At 42.2% G+C, this 7,389-nt stretch overlaps 1 pseudogene; it reads right to left on the bottom strand.

Annotated features, from left to right (window-relative positions):
• Window positions 1-3,000: 3,000 nt before the first annotated feature.
• On the bottom strand, window positions 3,001-6,464 carry LOC119346630 (annotated as a pseudogene).
• Window positions 6,465-7,389: the final 925 nt, after the last annotated feature.

Here is a 7,389-nt window from a genome sequence, read left to right as displayed (position 1 = left end):
TAAAAATAGTAAAGGAATTCAAAAAATTCCATTTTTTTGTGATGCGAGATTCTCATGTGGGTGAAGTCCGTGCCAAATTTTGTAGGGTTTGGAGATTCTAGTAGCTCTCGGCAAAAAAGATAAATTTCGAGCATCTGAGAAACTTTTGAAAACAATAATATTTGGAGCTCATTTTGACTTTTTTGCACGAGCCCCTCAAATGTCATTTAGACACAAAGTTTTGTATGCACCTAGCCTACTGAGTCCTGCATCAAAAAAGAAATTCAGATTTTTTGGAATTTTCCTGATATTTCTTTTACTTTATTGTTCACTTGGTGCAGATGAGCCTAAGCACCGAATTGAATATGTGAACTCAGTGACCTTATATATATTTGCAACTCGGCGTCAGTTACTTGGACTAGAATCCATTGCATCAATTAATGCAGACTGGGTCTTGTTATTTCAGTTGATTCACATCGGCCGGCCAGTTGTTCACAGTTAACATATTATGGTTCCAGTCTCGCCAAGTAAAGTGTTTTTCAAGTTGACCTGACTAGCTAGCCTGTTCTTGTTGTTCTTCCGCCAGATGACCAACTCAGTGCCATTATATATTTGTGATTCACTGCCAGTTACTTAGACCGGGATCTCAGCATCGATTGTTTAATCACCGTCAGTTACTATGTCTTGTTTTGCACCGGCAGTTAGCCCTACAGTCCACACGTACCTTGTATATGGTTTCAGACACACGAAATATCGATTATTTAAATGGTCTTTCTCGTCGTCATGGTTTCATCTTTGGGATACATGAATATGTCGTCATCAGTCACCCATAAATATACCAGCAACTGCGATTTTGACTTGACATCTTGACTCAAGCACCCATGCATTGTAAATAAACTTAAAAAAGATTTGTTACAAGGAGGAGCTCCCTGGTAACATTATATTAGATGATCCGTTGCACCAATTGGCGCATAGACCAATTGCAGGCCGGAAGTTAAACGAACCATTTGATGGATTTTTTTCCTCAATGGGTAGACTATGCCCGGATGTGCTCGTGTTGCATCAGTTGTTTCGAGTGGGGGTCCTTGGTTCGGATGGTTCAGGTCATGTACCATGGGGGCTGTGGTCGGCCTTTCTATCGACCCGGCTGTTGGATTGCCCGGTCATGACAATCCAACCATGGTGCATGAGTGAAATATTTCCGCATTCCACTCGGTTGTCGGCCGGTTGTTGATACACCCCATGACAAGGATAATGAATGAGGAGTAGTACATTCCTTATCACTCATTACGTAATAATAATTAGCAACACTGGTTTTTTCAGCTTCGTCCTATAATCAGCATGAATACATGACGTCTCAGGTGACTAACCCTCGATGATAATAACCATTTGTTTGTACTGATCGCACTTAGACAAAATTCCAACTTTCTTGCTGGTTATATTTAGGGCTATCTGTTGGATTCATATGTGGTCCTTACTTTGTCGGGAGGAGGAGTTAGGCACCTCCAGCCTTTGGCTGCAACCAGTGGGAGATAGTAGCTCAAGATTTATTCAACCGACCTGGTTGGCAGCCTGCTGTTAGGATTTGTGATGCATGAGGCCTCATATACTTCTACATCTTGTCGCTTTATTGCCATTTGAGCTGCCCGCTGGGGCCTTTATGTTTAAACTACATTTGTACTGGATCACATAAATGTTAAAATAAGTAATTCATGGATGTGTGCACCACTCGGTGCAGAGTCCGAGGGTATTTCCCTCTTTAAAAAAAAAGAGAGCTCTACTGAAAAGCTAAATATCTTTGATCCATATCCCGCCCCCTCCTTTGGGGAGCGCAAATCTGTCTCCAGTTGACCACACACATTCATCCATGAGCTTCCATATCCATCACCCAAAGAAATTTTCTATGCATGTTATCAGTCTTCTTAGTTGCCAGTTAGCTAGCGGCAAAAATAGTGCAACAATATGTCGCCAGTATGTTGTGAGAATGGAGTTAACAAGCACAAATCTTCCTTGATGGTTCAACATTTTCCCTTTTCAGTGTTGACAAGGATCGGTTTTCCGCTCTGTGTTATGTATTACTTCAATTTTTTTGGTACTAATTTAGGGAGCCAGATGAGATATTACAAGAATGATTGGAGAGCTAATGCTTGTGCATGTCAACTAATGGAGAGGCAGGGGCATAACCTCCTTTCTCAAAAAATAAATTAGAATGCTTAGAAAGCTAGGATCATAATTGTGATTTGTGGTATGATGGCTAGACTGATTCTTGTGTTCTACATGCTAGTCCAAATCTAGTCTAATATATTAATTGAACTATGAACTCTTATTATGCAAATTGTGATTAGAAAAAAATCCTTGTGCCAATAGCAATAGAACGTCTTTTGGCAATAGCGTACTACTACATACCAGTCGAAATATATATCAACCCGTTTTCGAAGCAGAAGAGACTCCTAAGGCCTACGGGGCGCCACCTATATCTCATCTCATGTGCTGGTAGTGACTAGCAAAATATTATCAGTTCAACGATGCAATAGAGCAACCAGGAGACAACATCATCTCCTCTTCCTATCTATGCATAGTCATCACTCACCAGATCACGATGATCGTGCCTTCCCGACATTCATGTATCTACCAAGATGATGTGGGACAATTGCTAACACTCTTCAATCATTAACTTGATGTCTTAGAAAGACGAAAAACATTTAGCTTTGTACATGGATAATTTATTAATGTAACATCTTGTTCCTACATCATGGATCAATCTGCCATATTCCAGAGAAAGCTTGAGAGAATGATAACTCCAACTGCCACCAAAAGTATGTATTGTTATTTGAAAATTTGTGCAAGCATAACTATGGTTTTGGTTGGCTATGTCCATCGTACAAAAAGCATTCCAAGTATGGTTTAGAGAAAAAGGTATACACTATAAATTACACTTCCACGTATGGAATGCACAAAACAACATCTATGATAGCACTGAATCAACATTGACTTGGCAATAATCAGATGACACAAAAAGATCTACCTAGGAGTTGTGGCAGATATGGTTACATCATTAACACTGCATGGTAGAGTAGTTGTAGATGACTCTTCGTTGCCTACCATTAAATTGAAATACGCTGGATGCTTAGGCTCATGTAGATTCATCGTCATGCTACTTAGCATTGCAACAACATCCAACATGGTTGGACGATCCATTGCATTCTCTTGTACACACAACAGTGCAATGTTAACACACCTCATCGTTACTGTCAAATGACAATTGGGAAGCAATGAGGTTTCAACAAGTTCGATCCATCTTCCCTCTTTCCATAATTTCCAAGCCTATTTTAAGTTTTATCACATAGTTAGTACGGCACCACATAAAGAAAACAATATTTTTTAAGTTATAAGGATTTCCATAAACTGACATATCCAAGGGGATAGATGAAATCTCCACATTGATGGCTTCCAGAATTCCTTTTGCCACTAAGGATCTCGAGAGTTAGAACACCAAAGCTGAATACGTCGGATTTGATGGAAAAGATGCCCTGTGAAGCATACTCGGGAGCCATGTAGCCACTAAAATGATAAAATAATGTTATATGTGCAATTATTGTATGGTTGACCTGTAATATAAATGTTTAAAAATGGACTAACTGATACAAAACTTACTATGTACCAGCCACTCTTCTTGTAATGATTCCTTCGGCATTAGAGCTAAATATTTTTGCTAGTCCAAAGTCTGAAATTTTAGGATTCATTTCGTTGTCCAAGAGAATGTTGCTTGGTTTAAGGTCTCGATGTATGACACACAACCGAGAGTGCATATGTAGGTAAAGAAGTCCTTCTGCTATTCCTTCAATTATTTCAAGACGTTTGTTCAAATCAATTAAAGCTTTTCTATTATTATCTGCACATGAACGAAATGTTAGTATGATAGAGATAAAAAAATGTAAAAATAACAATCAAAAGTTGGAAAGCGCAATAATAAAGGAAGTGCAATTATACACATAAGGCTTCTCAAAAGAATATACTTATATTGTTAGCCATTCCTTATGCTCAGTATCTAGCTTATGAACCTAGAAGTGCAAATTAATATGTACCAAAGATGAAGAAGTCCAAGCTTTTGTTTGGCAAGTATTCATAGACCAATATTTTCTCCTCTGCTTGAGAGCAGCATCCCAAGAGCCTAACCAAATTCATGTGTTGAAGTTTGGCTATGAGCTCAACTTCATTTTTGAACTCCATCAAACCTTGTCCGGAATGTGAATCAAGTCTCTTTACTGCAATTTCAGTTCCATCGGGAAAGTGGCCCTAGGAAAAAAGTTAGATGTTAGTATTATGCCGCAATCAAGTTGCTTTATGATGCACAAGTTATTGCATACCAGTTCCACATAATGAGTAAAAGCAAATTAACCTAACTTTGGATCAATATTGTATCTTAATTATAGTTCATATACTATGACGAGGCTATCTTGGCATTCTAGTATTTTTTTTCTTTGATCCTTCAGAATGTATGATCAAAATTTGACAGACATAACGTACTTTTGCATTGGTTACAAAACGAGGGCTATAGAAGGGTGTTACAAATGCACCTTATAAACAGGGCCAAATCCACCTTTGCCAAGTTTATTTTCTTCAGAAAAGTTACTTGTGGCCTCTAATATTTGATGAAAATCGAAGATCGAAAACTCAGAGAACTCTGCTTCCATTTCCAAACATGTTCATCTCCTCCTTGCGACTCGTGGGTGTGCCGCTTTTCTCGCAATCTCACCTGACCTGAAAAATTGACAATCGGCATAATCAATCTATGTAATTATGACTTTTTGCCACCGTCGATCCATATCGTACCATGCGCGCCACCTAACGAGTTGCAACCAATAAACCCGCTTAGCTATTAACAGATTGATTTTTTTACATGCCTTGGATTTGAAAATTAGTTGAACAGATTCCTTTTTTTAAGCTCACAGGCGTGTCTTTCCTGGGATTTCACCTGAAACGACGCAAATCATGGAGAACAGCCCCTGCCATGGTAGGTCTTATGCATCAGTTTGTTAATTTTCTACCTAATAGCTACTATAGTAGGAATCCCCTACTAGCTAGTAATCCTATGTGTGCAATCAGCAGATGTGTTATGTGTGCACATCAAAATTCATCTAGTGCTATTAATTTGCAGATTCAGATAACTTTTGTTGGAGGCGTTGGTATGTTGTGGAAAGATTCAACTAGTAATTTTTGTTGGAGGCGCTGGTATGCTGGCACATCTCGTGTATGATTGATTCTAGACAGCTCATCTGAATCAGATTATACACAAGGTGGGAGTAGATCGGGTTTTTCCCCGCATCGGCTACACTGCGATCTAGATATAATATATTTCTCTGATGAGCAGCATTTCAGTAACTAGTTTACTAACCTTTTCTGTGCCTTCTTCTGAGCCGAGGATAGCAAACGATGAAGCAGAATGCGATAAGTGCTACTGGAGCAGCTACAGATATGGCAATTACCCATGGTTTGATTCCTTTTCCTTAAGAATTAAAAATCAAGAATTCTTCTAAGGGAAAATAAATAAACATCAATAAATTATGATAAGAGAAACCATGTCAACCAAATTATAACTTCAATTGTTTGAACACCCAAATTGAAGTGAATTGGTGGTCGATCACTGATCACATACTCTTTCCTGTAGTAGTGGTGGTGGTGGTCGGCACCAGAGCGATGGATGATGGAGTGACCCGCCGCATGGGTTGGCCCTGGTAGAACAGATTCACGTCGAACCTGATGTTGCAGCGCAGCACGAGGATCTGTCCACCCAGGCGCACCGCCGTGGTGGTGTTGACCATGGCGATGATCCGCTGGAGGCACGCCAGGCAGTCCCCAGTGGGCAGATCCGGCGTGCACTGAGCCAGAGAGTAGAGCGTCCGGGTAACAGTGCTAACGGAGTCCATGACCGCGGTGGCGTACCGCCTCTCTGCGGCGGCCGCGTCCTGGGCCGTCCTCGTGAGCAGGTCGTGGACGTCCGGAGTGACGGTGCCAGGGTCGCCGAAGAAGCTGTCATTTTGGAATGACTGGAACAGCGTCTCGTTCTCGGTGATGCTGGGGACGAGGAGGTCGTCGCTGGAGAAGCCGAGGACGCACGTCTGCTGTTGTTGCTGCTGCTGCTCGCCGCCGTCGTAGTAGACGGTGGCGCCCTGCTGGAACGGGCACGCCCGCTGCGCTTCCCGGAACGAGGCGGCGAGGCAGTCCCTGCAGGCCGCGGCGTTCACCGTGTCGCCACGGCAGAGCGCGAGCGCGTACACCACGTCGGAGGCTTGGCCGGCGGTCGCGGTGGCAAACAGTTGCGAGGAGGAAGACGCCTTGTTGGGGAGGGTGGCGGCGACGGCGGCAAGGTTGGACTGGTAGGTGCTGTTGGCCGTGTAGTTGCCGCCGCTGCCGCAGAGCTGCCCCGTTGCCGCTGCCGACACAAGGAGGATGCTAAGGCTTAGGAAGAGCAGGACGACCGCCATGCTATGCTTGCTTATTGTGTGCTGAAGCTCGACCGCCTCGCCTTATTGCCTTTGCATGGTCGATCACTTGCAAAAAGGAAAACAAAAGTGTTCTAGGTCCCGGCCGGTCTGTACGTTGCTTTGTGCTGAAATTCTTTCAAGCGTCGTCAATTATTTCTTGAACTGAATAAAATAGCTATTATTCACAAAGTCTTCTAGGTCCCGGCCGTCCGGCTGACACAGGAGTACGTATTATAAGAGTATCATACACTATTAATATTAAAATAACGTATATTTGTTAAAGGCAAATAATTCGATCTGGGGCCGGCCGCCCAAGTTTTCGGCCGCCATCAGATGAGATGACATTGTGTGGCCACCACATAAAATTGTCACCCAACAGAAATACTCCCTATTATTACATGAACATACGGGTCGTTCTCTCTTCCTCGGGAAGAAAAAGGGCGATCTCGCCAGCGTCTCTCCCAAGGAGAGTTCCTTCGCCGCCGTCCTCCAGCGGCTCCCTCCACTAACAACCTCGGTCATCGGTGGTGAGAGGCCGGATCCACGTGTGTGTGGATAGTTTTAGGCTAAAGTAGTTTTGTTTTGAGGTTGTTCATCGTCTTGACTTCGGCGGCGGCGATGCCGGCGTTGAATAAAGATCCTTCCCCGACAAGGTGATCGGCCCAATGGTTGGGGATGGTTTTGGAAATCAGACTATTCAAGCAAGGATTTCAATCGGACATATAAATGCTCACGCATCCCTGTTATACCATAACCTTTCATATTACTACATCAATATAATTAAAACATACGTTTCATATTTAGTGATCTACATGAAAGTTTTTATTATACCACTCTTAAATACCTATCATTTTTGGACTAGTCTTATAACCCATGCTCGTTACCACTTTCTATTAAATAGACTCTTAAAAATATTTAAGTGAAG

This window comes from Triticum dicoccoides, unplaced genomic scaffold (genome assembly GCF_002162155.2).
Source record: "Triticum dicoccoides isolate Atlit2015 ecotype Zavitan unplaced genomic scaffold, WEW_v2.0 scaffold45325, whole genome shotgun sequence".
Taxonomy (NCBI): Eukaryota; Viridiplantae; Streptophyta; class Magnoliopsida; order Poales; family Poaceae; genus Triticum; species Triticum dicoccoides.
Note: the sequence above shows the minus strand (reverse complement) of the source record. Positions and strands in the feature narration are given on the sequence as shown.